The sequence below is a fragment of the Taudactylus pleione genome, unplaced genomic scaffold (assembly GCF_031769625.1).
Source record: "Taudactylus pleione unplaced genomic scaffold, aTauple2 ptg000965l, whole genome shotgun sequence".
NCBI classification, from domain to species: Eukaryota; Metazoa; Chordata; class Amphibia; order Anura; family Myobatrachidae; genus Taudactylus; species Taudactylus pleione.
Window position 1 is genome coordinate 564,139 of NW_028285366.1, and position 27,519 is coordinate 591,657.

Sequence of the window (27,519 nt, forward strand, 5' to 3'; positions counted from 1 at the left end):
TTGTCGAGCAGTGCTCCTGACAGTGACCATAAGAGGAGGAGCTCTGTCTGTATGATATTGCCTCATTACCTTGTAGAGCAGTGGTCCTGACAGTGACCATAGGAGGAGGAGCTTTGCGTATATGATATTCCCTCATTAGCATGTAGAGCAGTGCTCCTTACAGTGACCATAAGAGGAGGAGCTTTGCGTATATGATATTCCCTCATTAGCATGTATAGCAGTGCTCCTGACAGTGACCATAAGAGGAATAGCTTTGCGTATATGATATTCTTTCATTAGCATGGAGAGCAGTGCTCCTGACAGTGAGCATAAGAGTAGGAACTCTGTGTATATGATATTCCGTCACTAGCATGTAGAGCAGTACTCCTGACAGTGACCATAAGACGGGGTGCTCTGTGTATATGATATTCCCTCATTACCTTGCAGAGCAGTGCTCCTGACAGTGATCATAAGAGGAGGAGCTCTGTGTATATGATATTCCCTCATTATCTCGTAGAGTAGTGCTCCTGACAGTGACCATAAGAGGAGGAGCTCTGTGTATATGATATTCCCTCATTACCTTGTAGAGCAGTGCTCCTGACAGTGACCATAAGAGGAGGAGCTATGTGTGTATGATATTCCCTCATTACATTGTAGAGCAGTGCTCCTGACAGTGACCATAAGAGGAGGAGCTCTGTGTGTATGATATTCCCTCATTACCTTGTAGAGCAGTGCTCCAGACAGTGACCATAAGAGGAGGAGCTCTGTATATATGACATTCCCTCTTGACCTTGTAGAGCAGTGCACCTGACAGTGACCATAAGAGGAGGAGCTCTGTGTTTATGATATTCCCTCCTTACCTTGTAGAGCAGTGCTCCTGACAGTGACCATAAGAGGAGGAGCTCTGTGTATATGATATTCCCTCATTACCTTGTAGAGCAGTGCTCCTGACAGTGACCATAAGAGGAGGAGCTCTGTGTATAAGATATTCCCTCATTACCTTGTAGAGCAGTGCTCCTTACAGTGACCATAAGAGGAGGAGCTCTGTGTGTATGATTTTGCTTCATTACCTAGTAGAGCAGTGCTCCTTACAGTGACCATAAGAGGAGGAGCTCTGTGTGTATGATATTGCCTCATTACGTTGAAGAGCAGTGCTCCTGATAGTGATCATAAGAGGAGGAGCTCTGTGTTTATATGATATTCCCTCATTACCTTGTAGAGCAGAGCTCCTGACAGTGACCATAAGAGGAGGAGCTCTGTGTATATGATATTCCCTCATTTCCTTGTAGAGCAGTGCTCCTGACAGTGAGCATAAGAGGAGGAGCTCTGCGTATAAGATATTCCATCATTACCTTGTAGAGCATTGCTCCTGACAGTGACTATAGGAGTAGGAGCTTTGCGTATATGATATTCCCTCATTAGCATGTAGAGCAGTGCTCCTTACAGTGACCATAAGAGGAGGAGCTTTGCGTATATGATATTCCCTCATTAGCATGTACAGCAGTGCTCCTGACAGTGACCATAAGAGTAGGAACTCTGTGTATATAATATTCCCTCAATAGCATGTAGAACAGTGCTCTTTACAGTTACCATAAGAGGAGCGTTCTGTATATGATATTCCCTCATTAGCATGTAGAGCAGTGCTCCTGACAGTGAACATAAGAGAAGGAGCTTTGTGTATATGATATTCCGTCATTAGCATGTAGAGCAGTGCTCCTGACAGTGACCATAAGAGGGGGTGCTCTGTGTATATGATATTCCCTCATTACCTTGCAGAGCAGTGCTCCTGACAGTGATCATAAGAGGAGGAGCTCTGTGTATATGATATTCCCTCATTACCTCGTAGAGTAGAGCACCTGACAGTGACCATAAGAGGAGGAGCTCTGTGTATATGATATTCCCTCTTTACCTTGTAGAGCATTGCTCCTGACATGAACCATAAGATGAGGAGCTATGTGTGTATGATATTCCCTCATTACCTTGTAGAGCAGTCCTCCTGACAGTGACCATAAGAGGAGGAGCTCTGTGTGTATGATATTCCCTCATTACCTTGTAGAGCAGTGCTCCTGACAGTGACCATAAGAGGAGGAGCTCAGTATATATGACATTCCCTCATGACCTTGTAGAGCAGTGCACCTGACAGTGACCATAGGAGGAGGAGCTTTGCGAATATGATATTCCCACATTAGCATGTAGAGAAGTGCTCCTTACAGTGACCATAAGAGGAGGAGCTTTGCGTATATGATATTCCCTCATTAGCATGTATAGCAGTGCTCCTGACAGTGACCATAAGAGGAGGAGCTTTGCGTATATGATATTCATTCATTAGCATGGAGAGCAGTGCTCCAGACAGTGACCATAAGAGTAGGAACTCTGTGTATATGATATTCCCTCAATAGCATGTAGAGCAGTGCTCCTTACAGTGACCAAAAGAGAAGGAGCTTTGCGTATATGATATTCCGTCATTAGCATGTAGAGCAGTACTCCTGACAGTGACCATAAGAAGGGGTGCTCTGTGTATATGATATTCCCTCATTACCTTGCAGAGCAGTGCTCCTGACAGTGATCATAAGAGGAGGAGCTCTGTGTATATGATATTCCCTCATTATCTCGTAGAGTAGTGCTCCTGACAGTGACCATAAGAGGAGGAGCTCTGTGTATATGATATTCCCTCATTTCCTTGTAGAGCAGTGCTCCTGACAGTGAGCATAAGAGGAGGAGCTCTGTGTATAAGATATTCCATCATTACCTTGTAGAGCAGTGCTCCTGACAGTGACCATAGGAGTAGGAGCTTTGCGTTTATGATATTCCCTCATTAGCATGTAGAGCAGTGCTCCTTACAGTGACCATAAGAGGAGGAGCTTTGCGTATATGATATTCCCTCATTAGCATGTATAGCAGTGCTCCTGACAGTGACCATAAGAGGAGGAGCTTTGCATATATGATATTCTTTCATTAGCATGGACAGCAGTGCTCCTGACAGTGACCATAAGAGTAGGAACTCTGTGTATATAATATTCCCTCAATAGCATGTAGAACAGTGCTCCTTGCAGTTACCATAAGAGGAGCTTTCTGTATATGATATTCCCTCATTAGCATGTAGAGCAGTGCTCCTGACAGTGACCATAAGAGAAGGAGCTTTGTGTATATGATATTCCGTCATTAGCATGTAGAGCAGTGCTCCTGACAGTGACCATAAGAGGGGGTGCTCTGTGTATATGATATTCCCTCATTACCTTGCAGAGCAGTGCTCCTGACAGTGATCATAAGAGGAGGAGCTCTGTGTATATGATATTCCCTCATTACCTCGTAGAGTAGTGCACCTGACAGTGACCATAAGAGGAGGAGCTCTGTGTATATGATATTCCCTCTTTACCTTGTAGAGCATTGCTCCTGACATGAACCATAAGAGGAGGAACTATGTGTGTATGATATTCCCTCATTACCTTGTAGAGCAGTCCTCCTGACAGTGACCATAAGAGGAGGAGCTCTGTGTGTATGATATTCCCTCATTACCTTGTAGAGCAGTGCCCCTGACAGTGACCATAAGAGGAGGAGCTCAGTATATATGACATTCCCTCATGACCTTGTAGAGCAGTGCACCTGACAGTGACCATAGGAGGAGGAGCTTTGCGAATATGATATTCCCTCATTAGCATGTAGAGAAGTGCTCCTTACAGTGACCATAAGAGGAGGAGCTTTGCGTATATGATATTCCCTCATTAGCATGTATAGCAGTGCTCTTGACAGTGACCATAGGAGGAGGAGCTTTGCGAATATGATATTCCCTCAATAGCATGTAGAGCAGTGCTCCTTACAGTTACCAAAAGAGAAGGAGCTTTGCGTATATGATATTCCGTCATTAGCATGTAGAGCAGTACTCCTGACAGTGACCATAAGAGGGGGTGCTCTGTGTATATGATATTCCCTCATTACCTTGCAGAGCAGTGCTCCTGACAGTGATCAAAAGAGGAGGAGCTCTGTGTATATGATATTCCCTCATTATCTAGTAGAGTAGTGCTCCTGACAGTGACCATAAGAGGAGGAGCTCTGTGTATATGATATTCCCTCATTACCTTGTAGAGCAGTGCTCCTGACAGTGACCATAAGAGGAGGAGCTATGTGTGTATGATATTCCCTCATTACCTTGTAGAGCAGTGCTTCTGACAGTGACCATAAGAGGAGGAGCTCTGTGTGTATGATATTCCCTCATTACCTTGTAGAGCAGTGCTCCTGACAGTGACCATAAGAGGAGGAGCTCTGTATATATGACATCCCCTCATGACCTTGTAGAGCAGTGCACCTGACAGTGACCCTAAGAGGAGGAGCTCTGTGATTATGATATTCCCTCATTACCTTGTAGAGCAGTGCTCCTGACAGTGACCATAAGAGGAGGAGCTCTGTGTATATGATATTCCCTCATTACCTTGTAGAGCAATGCTCCTGACAGTGACCATAAGAGGAGGAGCTCTGTGTATATGATATTCCCTCATTACCTTGTAGAGCAGTGCTCCTTACAGTGACCATAAGAGGAGGAGCTCTGTGTGTATGATTTTGCTTCATTACCTTGTAGAGCAGTGCTCCTTACAGTGACCATAAGAGGAGGAGCTCTGTGTGTTTGATATTGCCTCATTACCTTTTAGAGCAGTGCTCCTGACAATGGTTATAAGAGGATGAGCTCTGTGTGTATATTATTCCCTCATTACCTTGTAGAGCATTGCTCCTGATAGTGATCATAAGAGGAGGAGCTCTGTGTGTATATGATATTCCCTCATTACCTTGTAAAGCAGTGCTCCTGACAGTGACCATAAGAGGAGGAGCTCTGTGTATATGATATTCCCTCATTTCCTTGTAGAGCAGTGCTCCTGACAGTGAGCATAAGAGGAGGAGCTTTGCGTATATGATATTCCCTCATTAGCATGTTGAGCAGTGCTCCGTACAGTGACCATAAGAGGAGGAGCTTTGCGTGTATGATATTCCCTCATTAGCATGTATAGCAGTGCTGAGCTTTGCATATATGATATTCTTTCATTAGCATGGAGAGCAGTGCTCCAGACAGTGACCATAAGAGTAGGAACTCTGTGTATATGATATTCCCTCATTACCTCATAGAGTAGTGCTCCTGACAGTGACCATAACAGGAGGAGCTCTGTGTATATGATATTCCCTCATTACCTTGTAGAGCAGTGCTCCTGACATGAACCATAAGAGGAGGAGCTATGTGTGTATGATATTCCCTCATTGCCTTGTAAAGCAGTCCTCCTGACAGTGACCATAAGAGGAGGAGCTCTGTGTGTATGATATTCCCTCATTACCTTGTAGAGCAGTGCTCCTGACAGTGACCATAGGAGGAGGAGCTTTGCGTATATGATATTCCCTCATTAGCATGTAGAGCAGTGCTCCTTACAGTGACCATAAGAGGAGGAGCTTTGCGTGAATGATATTCCCTCATTAGCATGTATAGCAGTGCTGAGCTTTGCATATATGATATTCTTTCATTAGCATGGAGAGCAGTGCTCCAGACAGTGACCATAAGAGTAGGAACTCTGTGTATATGATATTCCCTCAATAGCATGTAGAGCAGTGCTTCTTACAGTTACCATAAGAAGAGCTTTGTGTATATGATATTCCCTCATTAGGTTGTAGAGCAGTGCTCCTGACAGTGACCATAAGAGAAGGAGCTTTGTGTATATGATATTCCGTCATTAGCATGTAGAGCAGTGCTCCTGACAGTGACCATAAGAGGGGGTGCTCTGTGTATATGATATTCCCTCATTACCTTGCAGAGCAGTGCTCCTGACAGTGATCATAAGAGGAGGAGCTCTGTGTATATGATATTCCCTCATTACCTCATAGAGTAGTGCTCCTGACAGTGACCATAACAGGAGGAGCTCTGTGTATATGATATTCCCTCATTTCCTTGTAGAGCAGTGCTCCTGACATGAACCATAAGAGGAGGAGCTATGTGTGTATGATATTCCCTCATTACCTTGTAGAGCAGTCCTCCTGACAGTGACCATAAGAGGAGGAGCTCTGTGTGTATGATATTCCCTCATTACCTTGTAGAGCAGTGCTCCTGACAGTGACCATAAGAGGAGGAGCTCTGTATATATGACATTCCCTCATGACCTTGTAGAGCAGTGCACCTGACAGTGACCATAGGAGGAGGAGCTTTGCGTATATGATATTCCCTCATTAGCATGTAGAGCAGTGCTCCTTACAGTGACCATAAGAGGAGGAGCTTTGTGTATATGATATTCCGTCATTAGCATGTATAGCAGTGCTCCTGACAGTGACCATAAGAGTAGGAACTCTGTGTATATGATATTCCCTCAATAGCATGTAGAGCAGTGCTCCTTACAGTTACCATAAGAGGAGCTTTGTGTATATGATATTCCCTCATTAGCATGTAGAGCAGTGCTCCTGACAGTGACCATAAGAGAAGGAGCTTTGTGTATATGATATTCCCTCATTAGCATGTAGAGCAGTGCTCCTGACAGTGACCATAAGAGGGGGTGCTCTGTGTATATGATATTCCCTCATTACCTTGCAGAGCAGTGCTCCTGACAGTGATCAGAAGAGGAGGAGCTCTGTGTATATGATATTCCCTCATTACCTCGTAGAGCAGTGCTCCTGACAGTGATCATAAGAGGAGGAGCTCTGTGTATATGATATTCCCTCATTACCTTGTAGAGCAGTGCTCCTGACTGTGACCATAACAGGAGGAGCTCTGTGTGTATGATATTCCCTCACTACCTTGTAGAGCAGTGCTCCTGAAAGTAACCATAAGAGGAGGAGCTCTGTATATATGGCATTCCCTCATGACCTTGTAGAGCAGTGCACCTGACAGTGACCATAAGGGGAGGAGCTCTGTGTTTATGATATTCCCTCATTACCTTGTAGAGCAGTGCTCCTGACAGTGACCATAAGAGGAGGAGCTCTGTTTATATGATATTCCCTCATTACCTTGTAGAGCAGTGCTCATGACAGTGACCATAAGAGGAGGAGCTCTGTGTATATGATATTCCCTCATTACCTTGTAGAGCAGTGCTCCTGATAATGACCATAGGAAGAGGAGCTTTGCGTATATATTCCCTCATTAGCATGTAGAGCAGTGCTCCTGACAGTGACCATAAGAGGAGGAGCTTTGCGTATATGATATTCTTTCATAAGCATGGAGAGCAGTGCTCCTGACAGTGACCATAAAAGTAGGAACTCTGTGTATATGATATTCCCTCAATAGCATGTAGAGCAGTGCTCCTTACAGTTACCATAAGAGGAGCTTTGTGTATATGATATTCCCTCATTCGCATGTAGAGCAGTGCTCCTGACAGTGACCATAAGAGAAGGAGCTTTGTGTATATGATATTCCCTCATTAGCATGTAGAGCAGTGCCCCTGACAGTGACCATAAGAGGAGGAGCACTGTGTATATGATATTCCCTCATTACCTCATAGAGCAGTGCTCCTGACAGTGATCATAAGAGGAGGATCTCTGTGTATAAGATATTCTCTTATTACCCTGTAGAGCAGTGCTCCTGACAGTGACCATAAGAGGAGGAGCTCTGTGTATATGATATTCCCACATTACCTTGAGGAGCAGTGCTCCTGACAGTGACCATAAGAGGAGGAGCTATGTGTGTTTGATATTCCCTCATTACCTTGTAGAGCAGTGCTCCTGACAGTGACCATAAGAGGAGGAGCTCTGTGTGTATGATATTCCCTCATTACCTTGTAGAGCAGTGCTCCTGACAGTGACCATAAGAGGAGGAGCTCTGTATATATGACATTGCCTCATGACCTTGTAGAGCAGTGCACCTGACAGTGACCATAAGAGGAGGAGCTCTGTGTATATGATATTCCCTCATTACCTTGTAGAGCAGTGCTCCTGACAGTGACCATAAGAGGAGGAGCTCTGTGTATATGATATTCCCTCATTAGCATGTAGAGCAGTGCTCCTGACAGTGACCATAGGAGGGGGTGCTCTGTGTATATGATATTCCCTCATTACCTTGCAGAGCAGTGCTCCTGACAGTGATCATAAGAGGAGGAGCTCTGTGTATATGATATTCCCTCATTACCTTGTAGAGCAGTGCTCCTAACAGTAAATATAAGAGGGGGAGCTCTGTGTATATGATATTCCCTCATTACCTTGTAGAGCAGTGCTCCTGACAGTGACCATAAGAGGAGGAGCTCTGTGTATATGATATTCCCTCATTACCTTGTAGAGCAGTGCTCCTGACAGTGATCATAAGAGGGGGAGCTCTGTGTATATGATTTTCCCTCATTACCTTCTAGAGCAGTGCTCCTGACAGTGATCATAAGAGGGGGAGCTCTGTGTATATGATATTCCCTCATTACCTTGTAGAGCAGTGCTCCTGACAGTGACCATAAGAGGAGGAGCTATGTGTGTTTGATATTCCCTCATTACCTTGTAGAGCTGTGCTCCTGACAGTGACCATAAGAGGAGGAGCTCTGTGTGTATGATATTCCCTCATTACCTTGTAGAGCAGTGCTCCTGACAGTGACCATAAGAGGAGGAGCTCTGTATATATGACATTGCCTCATGACCTTGTAGAGCAGTGCACCTGACAGTGACCATAAGAGGAGGAGCTCTGTGTTTATGATATTCCCTCATTACCTTGTAGAGCAGTGCTCCTGACAGTGACCATAAGAGGAGGAGCTCTGTGTATGTGATATTCCCTCATTACCTTGTAGAGCAGTGCTCCTGACAGTGACCATAAGAGGAGGAGCTCTGTGTATATGATATTCCCTCATTACCTTGTAGAGCTGTGCTCCTTACAGTGACCATAAGAGGAGGAGCTCTGTGTGTATGATATTGCCTCATTACCTTGTAGAGCAGTGCTCCTGACAGTGGTCATAAGAGGAGTAGCTCTGTGTGTATATGATATTCCCTCATTACCTTGTAGAGCAGTGCACCTGACAGTGACCATAAGGGGAGGAGCTCTGTGTTTATGATATTCCCTCATTACCTTGTAGAGCAGTGCTCCTGACAGTGACCATAAGAGGAGGAGCTCTGTTTATATGATATTCCCTCATTACCTTGTAGAGCAGTGCTCATGACAGTGATCATAAGAGGAGGAGCTCTGTGTATATGATATTCCCTCATTACCTAGTAGAGCAGTGCTCCTTACAGTGACCATAAGAAGAGGAGCTCTGTGTGTATGATTTTGCTTCATTACCTTGTACAGCAGTGCTCCTGACAGTGGTCATAAGAGGATGAGCTCTGTGTGTATGATATTCCCTCATTACCTTGTAGAGCAGTGCTCCTGATAGTGATCATAAGAGGAGGAGCTCTGTGTGTATATGATATTCCCTCATTACCTTGTAGAGCAGTGCTCCTGACAGTGACCATAAGAGGAGGAGCTCTGTGTATATGATATTCCCTCATTTCCTTGTAGAGCAGTGCTCGTGACAGTGACCATAAGAGGAGGAGCTCTGTGTATATGATATTCCCTCATTACCTTGTAGAGCAGTGCTCCTGATAATGACCATAGGAAGATGAGCTTTGCGTATATTTTCCCTCATTAGCATGTAGAGCAGTGCTCCTGACAGTGACCATAAAAGTAGGAACTCTGTGTATATGATATTCCCTCAATAGCATGTAGAGCAGTGCTCCTTACAGTTACCATAAGAGGAGCTTTGTGTATATGATATTCCCTCATTAGCATGTAGAGCAGTGCTCCTGACAGTGACCATAAGAGAAGGAGCTTTGTGTATATGATATTCCCTCATTAGCATGTTGAGCAGTGCTCCTGACAGTGACCATAAGAGGAGGAGCACTGTGTATATGATATTCCCTCATTACCTCATAGAGCAGTGCTCCTGACAGTGATCATAAGAGGAGGATCTCTGTGTATAAGATATTCTCTCATTACCTTGTAGAGCAGTGCTCCTGACAGTGACCATAAGAGGAGGAGCTCTGTGTATATGATATTCCCTCATTACCTTGAGGAGCAGTGCTCCTGACAGTGACCATAAGAGGAGGAGCTATGTGTGTTTGATATTCCCTCATTACCTTGTAGAGCAGTGCTCCTGACAGTGACCATAAGAGGAGGAGCTCTGTGTATATGATATTCCCTCATTACCTTGTAGAGCAGTGCTCCTGACAGTGACCATAAGAGGAGGAGCTCTGTATATATGACATTGCCTCATGACCTTGTAGAGCAGTGCACCTGACAGTGACCATAAGAGGAGGAGCTCTGTGTATATGATATTCCCTCATTACCTTGTAGAGCAGTGCTCCTGACAGTGACCATAAGAGGAGGAGCTCTGTGTATATGATATTCCCTCATTAGCATGTAGAGCAGTGCTCCTGACAGTGACCATAGGAGGTGGTGCTCTGTGTATATGATATTCCCTCATTACCTTGCAGAGCAGTGCTCCTGACAGTGATCATAAGAGGAGGAGCTCTGTGTATATGATATTCCCTCATTACCTTGTAGAGCAGTGCTCCTAACAGTGAATATAAGAGGGGGAGCTCTGTGTATATGATATTCCCTCATTACCTTGTAGAGCAGTGCTCCTGACAGTGACCATAAGAGGAGGAGCTCTGTGAATATTATATTCCCTCATTATCTTGTAGAGCAGTGCTCCTGACAGTGATCATAAGAGGGGGAGCTCTGTGTATATGATTTTCCCTCATTACCTTGTAGAGCAGTGCTCCTGACAGTGATCATAAGAGGGGAAGCTCTGTGTATATGATATTCCCTCATTACCTTGAGGAGCAGTGCTCCTGACAGTGACCATAAGAGGAGGAGCTATGTGTGTTTGATATTCCCTCATTACCTTGTAGAGCAGTGCTCCTGACAGTGACCATAAGAGGAGGAGCTCTGTGTGTATGATATTCCCTCATTAACTTGTAGAGCAGTGCTCCTGACAGTGACCATAAGAGGAGGAGCTCTGTATATATGACATTCCCTCATGACCTTGTAGAGCAGTGCACCTGACAGTGACCATAAGAGGAGGAGCTCTGTGTTTATGATATTCCCTCATTACCTTGTAGAGCAGTGCTCCTGACAGTGACCATAAGAGGAGGAGCTCTGTGTATATGATATTCCCTCATTACCTGGTAGAGCAGTGCTCCTGACAGTGACCATAAGAGGAGGAGCTCTGTGTATATGATATTCCCTCATTACCTTGTAGAGCAGTGCTCCTTACAGTGACCATAAGAGGAGGAGCTCTGTGTGTATGATTTTGCTTCATTACCTTGTAGAGCAGTGCTCCTTACAGTGACCATAAGAGGAGGAGCTCTGTGTGTTTGATATTGCCTCATTACCTTTTAGAGCAGTGCTCCTGACAATGGTTATAAGAGGATGAGCTCTGTGTGTATATTATTCCCTCATTACCTTGTAGAGCAGTGCTCCTGATAGTGATCATAAGAGGAGGAGCTCTGTGTGTATATGATATTCCCTCATTACCTTGTAAAGCAGTGCTCCTGACAGTGACCATAAGAGGAGGAGCTCTGTGTATATGATATTCCCTCATTTCCTTGGAGAGCAGTGCTCCTGACAGTGAGCATAAGAGGAGGAGCTTTGCGTATATGATATTCCCTCATTAGCATGTTGAGCAGTGCTCCTTACAGTGACCATAAGAGGAGGAGCTTTGCGTGTATGATATTCCCTCATTAGCATGTATAGCAGTGCTGAGCTTTGCATATATGATATTCTTTCATTAGCATGGAGAGCAGTGCTCCAGACAGTGACCATAAGAGTAGGAACTCTGTGTATATGATATTCCCTCATTACCTCATAGAGTAGTGCTCCTGACAGTGACCATAACAGGAGGAGCTCTGTGTATATGATATTCCCTCATTACCTTGTAGAGCAGTGCTCCTGACATGAACCATAAGAGGAGGAGGTATGTGTGTATGATATTCCCTCATTACCTTGTAAAGCAGTCCTCCTGACAGTGACCATAAGAGGAGGAGCTCTGTGTGTATGATATTCCCTCATTACCTTGTAGAGCAGTGCTCCTGACAGTGACCATAGGAGGAGGAGCTTTGCGTATATGATATTCCCTCATTAGCATGTAGAGCAGTGCTCCTTACAGTGACCATAAGAGGAGGAGCTTTGCGTGAATGATATTCCCTCATTAGCATGTATAGCAGTGCTGAGCTTTGCATATATGATATTCTTTCATTAGCATGGAGAGCAGTGCTCCAGACAGTGACCATAAGAGAAGGAGCTTTGTGTATATGATATTCCGTCATTAGCATGTAGAGCAGTGCTCCTGACAGTGACCATAAGAGGGGGTCCTCTGTGTATATGATATTCCCTCATTACCTTGCAGAGCAGTGCTCCTGACAGTGATCATAAGAGGAGGAGCTCTGTGTATATGATATTCCCTCATTACCTCATAGAGTAGTGCTCCTGACAGTGACCATAACAGGAGGAGCTCTGTGTATATGATATTCCCTCATTACCTTGTAGAGCAGTGCTCCTGACATGAACCATAAGAGGAGGAGCTATGTGTGTATGATATTCCCTCATTACCTTGTAGAGCAGTCCTCCTGACAGTGACCATAAGAGGAGGAGCTCTGTGTGTATGATATTCCCTCATTACCTTGTAGAGCAGTGCTCCTGACAGTGACCATAAGAGGAGGAGCTCTGTATATATGACATTCCCTCATGACCTTGTAGAGCAGTGCACCTGACAGTGACCATAGGAGGAGGAGCTTTGCGTATATGATATTCCCTCATTAGCATGTAGAGCAGTGCTCCTTACAGTGACCATAAGAGGAGGAGCTTTGTGTATATGATATTCCGTCATTAGCATGTATAGCAGTGCTCCTGACAGTGACCATAAGAGTAGGAACTCTGTGTATATGATATTCCCTCAATAGCATGTAGAGCAGTGCTCCTTACAGTTACCATAAGAGGAGCTTTGTGTATATGATATTCCCTCATTAGCATGTAGAGCAGTGCTCCTGACAGTGACCATAAGAGAAGGAGCTTTGTGTATATGATATTCCCTCATTAGCATGTAGAGCAGTGCTCCCGACAGTGACCATAAGAGGGGGTGCTCTGTGTATATGATATTCCCTCATTACCTTGCAGAGCAGTGCTCCTGACAGTGATCAGAAGAGGAGGAGCTCTGTGTATATGATATTCCCTCATTACCTCGTAGAGCAGTGCTCCTGACAGTGATCATAAGAGGAGGAGCTCTGTGTATATGATGTTCCCTCATTACCTTGTAGAGCAGTGCTCCTGACTGTGACCATAACAGGAGGAGCTCTGTGTGTATGATATTCCCTCATTACCTTGTAGAGCAGTGCTCCTGAAAGTGACCAAAAGAGGAGGAGCTCTGTATATATGACATTCCCTCATGACCTTGTAGAGCAGTGCACCTGACAGTGACCATAGGAGGAGGAGCTTTGCGTATATGATATTCCCTCATTAGCATGTAGAGCAGTGCTCCTTACAGTGACCATAAGAGGAGGAGCTTTGTGTATATGATATTCCGTCATTAGCATGTATAGCAGTGCTCCTGACAGTGACCATAAGAGTAGGAACTCTGTGTATATGATATTCCCTCAATAGCATGTAGAGCAGTGCTCCTTACAGTTACCATAAGAGGAGCTTTGTGTATATGATATTCCCTCATTAGCATGTAGAGCAGTGCTCCTGACAGTGACCATAAGAGAAGGAGCTTTGTGTATATGATATTCCCTCATTAGCATGTAGAGCAGTGCTCCCGACAGTGACCATAAGAGGGGGTGCTCTGTGTATATGATATTCCCTCATTACCTTGCAGAGCAGTGCTCCTGACAGTGATCAGAAGAGGAGGAGCTCTGTGTATATGATATTCCCTCATTACCTCGTAGAGCAGTGCTCCTGACAGTGATCATAAGAGGAGGAGCTCTGTGTATATGATGTTCCCTCATTACCTTGTAGAGCAGTGCTCCTGACTGTGACCATAACAGGAGGAGCTCTGTGTGTATGATATTCCCTCATTACCTTGTAGAGCAGTGCTCCTGAAAGTGACCAAAAGAGGAGGAGCTCTGTGTGTATGATATTCCCTCATGACCTTGTAGAGCAGTGCACCTGACAGTGACCATAAGAGGAGGAGCTCTGTGTTTATGATATTCCCTCATTACCTTGTAGAGCAGTGCTCCTGACAGTGACCATAAGAGGAGGAGCTCTGTTTATATGATATTCCCTCATTACCTTGTAGAGCAGTGCTCATGACAGTGACCATAAGAGGAGGAGCTCTGTGTATATGATATTCCCTCATTACCTTGTAGAGCAGTGCTCCTTACAGTGACCATAAGAAGAGGAGCTCTGTGTGTATGATTTTGCTTCATTACCTTGTACAGCAGTGCTCCTGACAGTGGTCATAAGAGGATGAGCTCTGTGTGTATGATATTCCCTCATTACCTTGTAGAGCAGTGCTCCTGATAGTGATCATAAGAGGAGGAGCTCTGTGTATATGATATTCCCTCATTACCTTGTAGAGCAGTGCTCCTGATAATGACCATAGGAAGAGGAGCTTTGCGTATATATTCCCTCATTAGCATGTAGAGCAGTGCTCCTGACAGTGACCATAAGAGGAGGAGCTTTGCGTGTATGATATTCTTTCATAAGCATGGAGAGCAGTGCTCCTGACAGTGACCATAAAAGTAGGAACTCTGTGTATATGATATTCCCTCAATAGCATGTAGAGCAGTGCTCCTTACAGTTACCATAAGAGGAGCTTTGTGTATATGATATTCCCTCATTAGCATGTAGAGCAGTGCTCCTGACAGTGACCATAAGAGAAGGAGCTTTGTGTATATGATATTCCCTCATTAGCATGTAGAGCAGTGCTCCTGACAGTGACCATAAGAGGAGGAGCACTGTGTATATGATATTCCCTCATTACCTCATAGAGCAGTGCTCCTGACAGTGATCATAAGAGGAGGATCTCTGTGTATAAGATATTCTCTCATTACCCTGTAGAGCAGTGCTCCTGACAGTGACCATAAGAGGAGGAGCTCTGTGTATATGATATTCCCACATTACCTTGAGGAGCAGTGCTCCTGACAGTGACCATAAGAGGAGGAGCTATGTGTGTTTGATATTCCCTCATTACCTTTTAGAGCAGTGCTCCTGACAGTGACCATAAGAGGAGGAGCTCTGTGTGTATGATATTCCCTCATTACCTTGTAGAGCAGTGCTCCTGACAGTGACCATAAGAGGAGGAGCTCTGTATATATGACATTGCCTCATGACCTTGTAGAGCAGTGCACCTGACAGTGACCATAAGAGGAGGAGCTCTGTGTATATGATATTCCCTCATTACCTTGTAGAGCAGTGCTCCTGACAGTGACCATAAGAGGAGGAGCTCTGTGTATATTATATTCCCTCATTAGCATGTAGAGCAGTGCTCCTGACAGTGACCATAGGAGGGGGTGCTCTGTGTATATGATATTCCCTCATTACCTTGCAGAGCAGTGCTCCTGACAGTGATCATAAGAGGAGGAGCTCTGTGTATATGATATTCCCTCATTACCTTGTAGAGCAGTGCTCCTAACAGTGAATATAAGAGGGGGAGCTCTGTGTATATGATATTCCCTCATTACCTTGTAGAGCAGTGCTCCTGACAGTGATCATAAGAGGGGGAGCTCTGTGTATATGATATTCCCTCATTACCTTGAGGAGCAGTGCTCCTGACAGTGACCATAAGAGGAGGAGCTATGTGTGTTTGATATTCCCTCATTACCTTGTAGAGCTGTGCTCCTGACAGTGACCATAAGAGGAGGAGCTATGTGTGTTTGATATTCCCTCATTACCTTGTAGAGCAGTGCTCCTGACAGTGACCATAAGAGGAGGAGCTCTGTGTGTATGATATTCCCTCATTACCTTGTAGAGCAGTGCTCCTGACAGTGACCATAAGAGGAGGAGCTCTGTATATATGACATTGCCTCATGACCTTGTAGAGCAGTGCACCTGACAGTGACCATAAGAGGAGGAGCTCTGTGTATATGATATTCCCTCATTACCTTGTAGAGCAGTGCTCCTGACAGTGACCATAAGAGGAGGAGCTATGTGTATATGATATTCCCTCATTAGCATGTAGAGCAGTGCTACTGACAGTTACCATAGGAGGTGGTGCTCTGTGTATATGATATTCCCTCATTACCTTGCAGAGCAGTGCTCCTGACAGTGATCATAAGAGGAGGAGCCCTGTGTATATGATATTCCCTCATTACCTTGTAGAGCAGTGCTCCTAACAGTGAATATAAGAGGGGGAGCTCTGTGTATATGATATTCCCTCATTACCTTGAGGAGCAGTGCTCCTGACAGTGACCATAAGAGGAGGAGCTATGTGTGTTTGATATTCCCTCATTACCTTGTAGAGCAGTGCTCCTGACAGTGACCATAAGAAGAGGAGCTCTGTGTGTATGATATTCCCTCATTACCTTGTAGAGCAGTGCTCCTGACAGTGACCATAAGAGGAGGAGCTCTGTATATATGACATTGCCTAATGACCTTGTAGAGCAGTGCACCTGACAGTGACCATAAGAGGAGGAGCTCTGTGTATATGATATTCCCTCATTACCTTGTAGAGCAGTGCTCCTGACAGTGACCATAAGAGGAGGAGCTCTGTGTATATGATATTCCCTCATTAGCATGTAGAGCAGTGCTCCTGACAGTGACCATAGGAGGGGGTGCTCTGTGTATATGATATTCCCTCATTACCTTGCAGAGCAGTGCTCCTGACAGTGATCATAAGAGGAGGAGCTCTGTGTATATGATATTCCCTCATTACCTTGTAGAGCAGTGCTCCTAACAGTGAATATAAGAGGGGGAGCTCTGTGTATATGATATTCCCTCATTACCTTGTAGAGCAGTGCTCCTGACAGTGACCATAAGAGGAGGAGCTCTGTGTATATGATATTCCCTCATTACCTTGTAGAGCAGTGCTCCTGACAGTGATCATAAGAGGGGGAGCTCTGTGTATATGATTTTCCCTCATTACCTTGTAGAGCAGTGCTCCTGACAGTGATCATAAGAGGGGGAGCTCTCTGTATATGATATTCCCTCATTACCTTGAGGAGCAGTGCTCCTTACAGTGACCATAAGAGGAGGAGCTATGTGTGTTTGATATTCCCTCATTACCTTGTAGAGCAGTGCTCCTGACAGTGATCATAAGAGGAGGAGCTCTGTGTATATGATATTCCCTCATTACCTCGTAGAGCAGTGCTCCTGACAGTGACCATAAGAGGAGGAGCTCTGTATATATGACATTGCCTCATGACCTTGTAGAGCAGTGCACCTGACAGTGACCATAAGAGGAGGAGCTCTGTGTTTATGATTTTCCCTCATTACCTTGTAGAGCAGTGCTCCTGACAGTGACCATAAGAGGAGGAGCTCTGTGTATGTGATATTCCCTCATTACCATGTAGAGCAGTGCTCCTGACAGTGACCATAAGAGTAGGAACTCTGTGTATATGATATTCCCTCATTACCTCATAGAGTAGTGCTCCTGACAGTGACCATAACAGGAGGAGCTCTGTGTATATGATATTCCCTCATTACCTTGTAGAGCAGTGCTCCTGACATGAACCATAAGAGGAGGAGCTATGTGTGTATGATATTCCCTCATTGCCTTGTAAAGCAGTCCTCCTGACAGTGACCATAAGAGGAGGAGCTCTGTGTGTATGATATTCCCTCATTACCTTGTAGAGCAGTGCTCCTGACAGTGACCATAGGAGGAGGAGCTTTGCGTATATGATATTCCCTCATTAGCATGTAGAGCAGTGCTCCTTACAGTGACCATAAGAGGAGGAGCTTTGCGTGAATGATATTCCCTCATTAGCATGTATAGCAGTGCTGAGCTTTGCATATATGATATTCTTTCATTAGCATGGAGAGCAGTGCTCCAGACAGTGACCATAAGAGTAGGAACTCTGTGTATATGATATTCCCTCAATAGCATGTAGAGCAGTGCTTCTTACAGTTACCATAAGAAGAGCTTTGTGTATATGATATTCCCTCATTAGGTTGTAGAGCAGTGCTCCTGACAGTGACCATAAGAGAAGGAGCTTTGTGTATATGATATTCCGTCATTAGCATGTAGAGCAGTGCTCCTGACAGTGACCATAAGAGGGGGTGCTCTGTGTATATGATATTCCCTCATTACCTTGCAGAGCAGTGCTCCTGACAGTGATCATAAGAGGAGGAGCTCTGTGTATATGATATTCCCTCATTACCTCATAGAGTAGTGCTCCTGACAGTGACCATAACAGGAGGAGCTCTGTGTATATGATATTCCCTCATTTCCTTGTAGAGCAGTGCTCCTGACATGAACCATAAGAGGAGGAGCTATGTGTGTATGATATTCCCTCATTACCTTGTAGAGCAGTCCTCCTGACAGTGACCATAAGAGGAGGAGCTCTGTGTGTATGATATTCCCTCATTACCTTGTAGAGCAGTGCTCCTGACAGTGACCATAAGAGGAGGAGCTCTGTATATATGACATTCCCTCATGACCTTGTAGAGCAGTGCACCTGACAGTGACCATAGGAGGAGGAGCTTTGCGTATATGATATTCCCTCATTAGCATGTAGAGCAGTGCTCCTTACAGTGACCATAAGAGGAGGAGCTTTGTGTATATGATATTCCGTCATTAGCATGTATAGCAGTGCTCCTGACAGTGACCATAAGAGTAGGAACTCTGTGTATATGATATTCCCTCAATAGCATGTAGAGCAGTGCTCCTTACAGTTACCATAAGAGGAGCTTTGTGTATATGATATTCCCTCATTAGCATGTAGAGCAGTGCTCCTGACAGTGACCATAAGAGAAGGAGCTTTGTGTATATGATATTCCCTCATTAGCATGTAGAGCAGTGCTCCTGACAGTGACCATAAGAGGGGGTGCTCTGTGTATATGATATTCCCTCATTACCTTGCAGAGCAGTGCTCCTGACAGTGATCAGAAGAGGAGGAGCTCTGTGTATATGATATTCCCTCATTACCTCGTAGAGCAGTGCTCCTGACAGTGATCATAAGAGGAGGAGCTCTGTGTATATGATATTCCCTCATTACCTTGTAGAGCAGTGCTCCTGACTGTGACCATAACAGGAGGAGCTCTGTGTGTATGATATTCCCTCATTACCTTGTAGAGCAGTGCTCCTGAAAGTGACCATAAGAGGAGGAGCTCTGTATATATGGCATTCCCTCATGACCTTGTAGAGCAGTGCACCTGACAGTGACCATAAGGGGAGGAGCTCTGTGTTTATGATATTCCCTCATTACCTTGTAGAGCAGTGCTCCTGACAGTGACCATAAGAGGAGGAGCTCTGTTTATATGATATTCCCTCATTACCTTGTAGAGCAGTGCTCATGACAGTGACCATAAGAGGAGGAGCTCTGTGTATATGATATTCCCTCATTACCTTGTAGAGCAGTGCTCCTGATAATGACCATAGGAAGAGGAGCTTTGCGTATATATTCCCTCATTAGCATGTAGAGCAGTGCTCCTGACAGTGACCATAAGAGGAGGAGCTTTGCGTATATGATATTCTTTCATAAGCATGGAGAGCAGTGCTCCTGACAGTGACCATAAAAGTAGGAACTCTGTGTATATGATATTCCCTCAATAGCATGTAGAGCAGTGCTCCTTACAGTTACCATAAGAGGAGCTTTGTGTATATGATATTCCCTCATTCGCATGTAGAGCAGTGCTCCTGACAGTGACCATAAGAGAAGGAGCTTTGTGTATATGATATTCCCTCATTAGCATGTAGAGCAGTGCCCCTGACAGTGACCATAAGAGGAGGAGCACTGTGTATATGATATTCCCTCATTACCTCATAGAGCAGTGCTCCTGACATTGATCATAAGAGGAGGATCTCTGTGTATAAGATATTCTCTCATTACCCTGTAGAGCAGTGCTCCTGACAGTGACCATAAGAGGAGGAGCTCTGTGTATATGATATTCCCACATTACCTTGAGGAGCAGTGCTCCTGACAGTGACCATAAGAGGAGGAGCTATGTGTGTTTGATATTCCCTCATTACCTTGTAGAGCAGTGCTCCTGACAGTGACCATAAGAGGAGGAGCTCTGTGTGTATGATATTCCCTCATTACCTTGTAGAGCAGTGCTCCTGACAGTGACCATAAGAGGAGGAGCTCTGTATATATGACATTGCCTCATGACCTTGTAGAGCAGTGCACCTGACAGTGACCATAAGAGGAGGAGCTCTGTGTATATGATATTCCCTCATTACCTTGTAGAGCAGTGCTCCTGACAGTGACCATAAGAGGAGGAGCTCTGTGTATATGATATTCCCTCATTAGCATGTAGAGCAGTGCTCCTGACAGTGACCATAGGAGGGGGTGCTCTGTGTATATGATATTCCCTCATTACCTTGCAGAGCAGTGCTCCTGACAGTGATCATAAGAGGAGGAGCTCTGTGTATATGATATTCCCTCATTACCTTGTAGAGCAGTGCTCCTAACAGTAAATATAAGAGGGGGAGCTCTGTGTATATGATATTCCCTCATTACCTTGTAGAGCAGTGCTCCTGACAGTGACCATAAGAGGAGGAGCTCTGTGTATATGATATTCCCTCATTACCTTGTAGAGCAGTGCTCCTGACAGTGATCATAAGAGGGGGAGCTCTGTGTATATGATTTTCCCTCATTACCTTCTAGAGCAGTGCTCCTGACAGTGATCATAAGAGGGGGAGCTCTGTGTATATGATATTCCCTCATTACCTTGTAGAGCAGTGCTCCTGACAGTGACCATAAGAGGAGGAGCTATGTGTGTTTGATATTCCCTCATTACCTTGTAGAGCTGTGCTCCTGACAGTGACCATAAGAGGAGGAGCTCTGTGTGTATGATATTCCCTCATTACCTTGTAGAGCAGTGCTCCTGACAGTGACCATAAGAGGAGGAGCTCTGTATATATGACATTGCCTCATGACCTTGTAGAGCAGTGCACCTGACAGTGACCATAAGAGGAGGAGCTCTGTGTTTATGATATTCCCTCATTACCTTGTAGAGCAGTGCTCCTGACAGTGACCATAAGAGGAGGAGCTCTGTGTATGTGATATTCCCTCATTACCTTGTAGAGCAGTGCTCCTGACAGTGACCATAAGAGGAGGAGCTCTGTGTATATGATATTCCCTCATTACCTTGTAGAGCTGTGCTCCTTACAGTGACCATAAGAGGAGGAGCTCTGTGTGTATGATATTGCCTCATTACCTTGTAGAGCAGTGCTCCTGACAGTGGTCATAAGAGGAGTAGCTCTGTGTGTATATGATATTCCCTCATTACCTTGTAGAGCAGTGCACCTGACAGTGACCATAAGGGGAGGAGCTCTGTGTTTATGATATTCCCTCATTACCTTGTAGAGCAGTGCTCCTGACAGTGACCATAAGAGGAGGAGCTCTGTTTATATGATATTCCCTCATTACCTTGTAGAGCAGTGCTCATGACAGTGATCATAAGAGGAGGAGCTCTGTGTATATGATATTCCCTCATTACCTAGTAGAGCAGTGCTCCTTACAGTGACCATAAGAAGAGGAGCTCTGTGTGTATGATTTTGCTTCATTACCTTGTACAGCAGTGCTCCTGACAGTGGTCATAAGAGGATGAGCTCTGTGTGTATGATATTCCCTCATTACCTTGTAGAGCAGTGCTCCTGATAGTGATCATAAGAGGAGGAGCTCTGTGTGTATATGATATTCCCTCATTACCTTGTAGAGCAGTGCTCCTGACAGTGACCATAAGAGGAGGAGCTCTGTGTATATGATATTCCCTCATTTCCTTGTAGAGCAGTGCTCGTGACAGTGACCATAAGAGGAGGAGCTCTGTGTATATGATATTCCCTCATTACCTTGTAGAGCAGTGCTCCTGATAATGACCATAGGAAGATGAGCTTTGCGTATATTTTCCCTCATTAGCATGTAGAGCAGTGCTCCTGACAGTGACCATAAAAGTAGGAACTCTGTGTATATGATATTCCCTCAATAGCATGTAGAGCAGTGCTCCTTACAGTTACCATAAGAGGAGCTTTGTGTATATGATATTCCCTCATTAGCATGTAGAGCAGTGCTCCTGACAGTGACCATAAGAGAAGGAGCTTTGTGTATATGATATTCCCTCATTAGCATGTTGAGCAGTGCTCCTGACAGTGACCATAAGAGGAGGAGCACTGTGTATATGATATTCCCTCATTACCTCATAGAGCAGTGCTCCTGACAGTGATCATAAGAGGAGGATCTCTGTGTATAAGATATTCTCTCATTACCTTGTAGAGCAGTGCTCCTGACAGTGACCATAAGAGGAGGAGCTCTGTGTATATGATATTCCCTCATTACCTTGAGGAGCAGTGCTCCTGACAGTGACCATAAGAGGAGGAGCTATGTGTGTTTGATATTCCCTCATTACCTTGTAGAGCAGTGCTCCTGACAGTGACCATAAGAGGAGGAGCTCTGTGTGTATGATATTCCCTCATTACCTTGTAGAGCAGTGCTCCTGACAGTGACCATAAGAGGAGGAGCTCTGTATATATGACATTGCCTCATGACCTTGTAGAGCAGTGCACCTGACAGTGACCATAAGAGGAGGAGCTCTGTGTATATGATATTCCCTCATTACCTTGTAGAGCAGTGCTCCTGACAGTGACCATAAGAGGAGGAGCTCTGTGTATATGATATTCCCTCATTAGCATGTAGAGCAGTGCTCCTGACAGTGACCATAGGAGGTGGTGCTCTGTGTATATGATATTCCCTCATTACTTTGCAGAGCAGTGCTCCTGACAGTGATCATAAGAGGAGGAGCTCTGTGTATATGATATTCCCTCATTACCTTGTAGAGCAGTGCTCCTAACAGTGAATATAAGAGGGGGAGCTCTGTGTATATGATATTCCCTCATTACCTTGTAGAGCAGTGCTCCTGACAGTGACCATAAGAGGAGGAGCTCTGTGAATATTATATTCCCTCATTATCTTGTAGAGCAGTGCTCCTGACAGTGATCATAAGAGGGGGAGCTCTGTGTATATGATTTTCCCTCATTACCTTGTAGAGCAGTGCTCCTGACAGTGATCATAAGAGGGGAAGCTCTGTGTATATGATATTCCCTCATTACCTTGAGGAGCAGTGCTCCTGACAGTGACCATAAGAGGAGGAGCTATGTGTGTTTGATATTCCCTCATTACCTTGTAGAGCAGTGCTCCTGACAGTGACCATAAGAGGAGGAGCTCTGTGTGTATGATATTCCCTCATTAACTTGTAGAGCAGTGCTCCTGACAGTGACCATAAGAGGAGGAGCTCTGTATATATGACATTCCCTCATGACCTTGTAGAGCAGTGCACCTGACAGTGACCATAAGAGGAGGAGCTCTGTGTTTATGATATTCCCTCATTACCTTGTAGAGCAGTGCTCCTGACAGTGACCATAAGAGGAGGAGCTCTGTGTATATGATATTCCCTCATTACCTGGTAGAGCAGTGCTCCTGACAGTGACCATAAGAGGAGGAGCTCTGTGTATATGATATTCCCTCATTACCTTGTAGAGCAGTGCTCCTTACAGTGACCATAAGAGGAGGAGCTCTGTGTGTATGATTTTGCTTCATTACCTTGTAGAGCAGTGCTCCTTACAGTGACCATAAGAGGAGGAGCTCTGTGTGTTTGATATTGCCTCATTACCTTTTAGAGCAGTGCTCCTGACAATGGTTATAAGAGGATGAGCTCTGTGTGTATATTATTCCCTCATTACCTTGTAGAGCAGTGCTCCTGATAGTGATCATAAGAGGAGGAGCTCTGTGTGTATATGATATTCCCTCATTACCTTGTAAAGCAGTGCTCCTGACAGTGACCATAAGAGGAGGAGCTCTGTGTATATGATATTCCCTCATTTCCTTGGAGAGCAGTGCTCCTGACAGTGAGCATAAGAGGAGGAGCTTTGCGTATATGATATTCCCTCATTAGCATGTTGAGCAGTGCTCCTTACAGTGACCATAAGAGGAGGAGCTTTGCGTGTATGATATTCCCTCATTAGCATGTATAGCAGTGCTGAGCTTTGCATATATGATATTCTTTCATTAGCATGGAGAGCAGTGCTCCAGACAGTTACCATAAGAGTAGGAACTCTGTGTATATGATATTCCCTCATTACCTCATAGAGTAGTGCTCCTGACAGTGACCATAACAGGAGGAGCTCTGTGTATATGATATTCCCTCATTACCTTGTAGAGCAGTGCTCCTGACATGAACCATAAGAGGAGGAGGTATGTGTGTATGATATTCCCTCATTACCTTGTAAAGCAGTCCTCCTGACAGTGACCATAAGAGGAGGAGCTCTGTGTGTATGATATTCCCTCATTACCTTGTAGAGCAGTGCTCCTGACAGTGACCATAGGAGGAGGAGCTTTGCGTATATGATATTCCCTCATTAGCATGTAGAGCAGTGCTCCTTACAGTGACCATAAGAGGAGGAGCTTTGCGTGAATGATATTCCCTCATTAGCATGTATAGCAGTGCTGAGCTTTGCATATATGATATTCTTTCATTAGCATGGAGAGCAGTGCTCCAGACAGTGACCATAAGAGAAGGAGCTTTGTGTATATGATATTCCGTCATTAGCATGTAGAGCAGTGCTCCTGACAGTGACCATAAGAGGGGGTCCTCTGTGTATATGATATTCCCTCATTACCTTGCAGAGCAGTGCTCCTGACAGTGATCATAAGAGGAGGAGCTCTGTGTATATGATATTCCCTCATTACCTCATAGAGTAGTGCTCCTGACAGTGACCATAACAGGAGGAGCTCTGTGTATATGATATTCCCTCATTACCTTGTAGAGCAGTGCTCCTGACATGAACCATAAGAGGAGGAGCTATGTGTGTATGATATTCCCTCATTACCTTGTAGAGCAGTCCTCCTGACAGTGACCATAAGAGGAGGAGCTCTGTGTGTATGATATTCCCTCATTACCTTGTAGAGCAGTGCTCCTGACAGTGACCATAAGAGGAGGAGCTCTGTATATATGACATTCCCTCATGACCTTGTAGAGCAGTGCACCTGACAGTGACCATAGGAGGAGGAGCTTTGCGTATATGATATTCCCTCATTAGCATGTAGAGCAGTGCTCCTTACAGTGACCATAAGAGGAGGAGCTTTGTGTATATGATATTCCGTCATTAGCATGTATAGCAGTGCTCCTGACAGTGACCATAAGAGTAGGAACTCTGTGTATATGATATTCCCTCAATAGCATGTAGAGCAGTGCTCCTTACAGTTACCATAAGAGGAGCTTTGTGTATATGATATTCCCTCATTAGCATGTAGAGCAGTGCTCCTGACAGTGACCATAAGAGAAGGAGCTTTGTGTATATGATATTCCCTCATTAGCATGTTGAGCAGTGCTCCCGACAGTGACCATAAGAGGGGGTGCTCTGTGTATATGATATTCCCTCATTACCTTGCAGAGCAGTGCTCCTGACAGTGATCAGAAGAGGAGGAGCTCTGTGTATATGATATTCCCTCATTACCTCGTAGAGCAGTGCTCCTGACAGTGATCATAAGAGGAGGAGCTCTGTGTATATGATGTTCCCTCATTACCTTGTAGAGCAGTGCTCCTGACTGTGACCATAACAGGAGGAGCTCTGTGTGTATGATATTCCCTCATTACCTTGTAGAGCAGTGCTCCTGAAAGTGACCAAAAGAGGAGGAGCTCTGTATATATGACATTCCCTCATGACCTTGTAGAGCAGTGCACCTGACAGTGACCATAGGAGGAGGAGCTTTGCGTATATGATATTCCCTCATTAGCATGTAGAGCAGTGCTCCTTACAGTGACCATAAGAGGAGGAGCTTTGTGTATATGATATTCCGTCATTAGCATGTATAGCAGTGCTCCTGACAGTGACCATAAGAGTAGGAACTCTGTGTATATGATATTCCCTCAATAGCATGTAGAGCAGTGCTCCTTACAGTTACCATAAGAGGAGCTTTGTGTATATGATATTCCCTCATTAGCATGTAGAGCAGTGCTCCTGACAGTGACCATAAGAGAAGGAGCTTTGTGTATATGATATTCCCTCATTAGCATGTAGAGCAGTGCTCCCGACAGTGACCATAAGAGGGGGTGCTCTGTGTATATGATATTCCCTCATTACCTTGCAGAGCAGTGCTCCTGACAGTGATCAGAAGAGGAGGAGCTCTGTGTATATGATATTCCCTCATTACCTCGTAGAGCAGTGCTCCTGACAGTGATCATAAGAGGAGGAGCTCTGTGTATATGATGTTCCCTCATTACCTTGTAGAGCAGTGCTCCTGACTGTGACCATAACAGGAGGAGCTCTGTGTGTATGATATTCCCTCATTACCTTGTAGAGCAGTGCTCCTGAAAGTGACCAAAAGAGGAGGAGCTCTGTGTGTATGATATTCCCTCATGACCTTGTAGAGCAGTGCACCTGACAGTGACCATAAGAGGAGGAGCTCTGTGTTTATGATATTCCCTCATTACCTTGTAGAGCAGTGCTCCTGACAGTGACCATAAGAGGAGGAGCTCTGTTTATATGATATTTCCTCATTACCTTGTAGAGCAGTGCTCATGACAGTGACCATAAGAGGAGGAGCTCTGTGTATATGATATTCCCTCATTACCTTGTAGAGCAGTGCTCCTTACAGTGACCATAAGAAGAGGAGCTCTGTGTGTATGATTTTGCTTCATTACCTTGTACAGCAGTGCTCCTGACAGTGGTCATAAGAGGATGAGCTCTGTGTGTATGATATTCCCTCATTACCTTGTAGAGCAGTGCTCCTGATAGTGATCATAAGAGGAGGAGCTCTGTGTATATGATATTCCCTCATTACCTTGTAGAGCAGTGCTCCTGATAATGACCATAGGAAGAGGAGCTTTGCGTATATATTCCCTCATTAGCATGTAGAGCAGTGCTCCTGACAGTGACCATAAGAGGAGGAGCTTTGCGTATATGATATTCTTTCATAAGCATGGAGAGCAGTGCTCCTGACAGTGACCATAAAAGTAGGAACTCTGTGTATATGATATTCCCTCAATAGCATGTAGAGCAGTGCTCCTTACAGTTACCATAAGAGGAGCTTTGTGTATATGATATTCCCTCATTAGCATGTAGAGCAGTGCTCCTGACAGTGACCATAAGAGAAGGAGCTTTGTGTATATGATATTCCCTCATTAGCATGTAGAGCAGTGCTCCTGACAGTGACCATAAGAGGAGGAGCACTGTGTATATGATATTCCCTCATTACCTCATAGAGCAGTGCTCCTGACAGTGATCATAAGAGGAGGATCTCTGTGTATAAGATATTCTCTCATTACCCTGTAGAGCAGTGCTCCTGACAGTGACCATAAGAGGAGGAGCTCTGTGTATATGATATTCCCACATTACCTTGAGGAGCAGTGCTCCTGACAGTGACCATAAGAGGAGGAGCTATGTGTGTTTGATATTCCCTCATTACCTTTTAGAGCAGTGCTCCTGACAGTGACCATAAGAGGAGGAGCTCTGTGTGTATGATATTCCCTCATTACCTTGTAGAGCA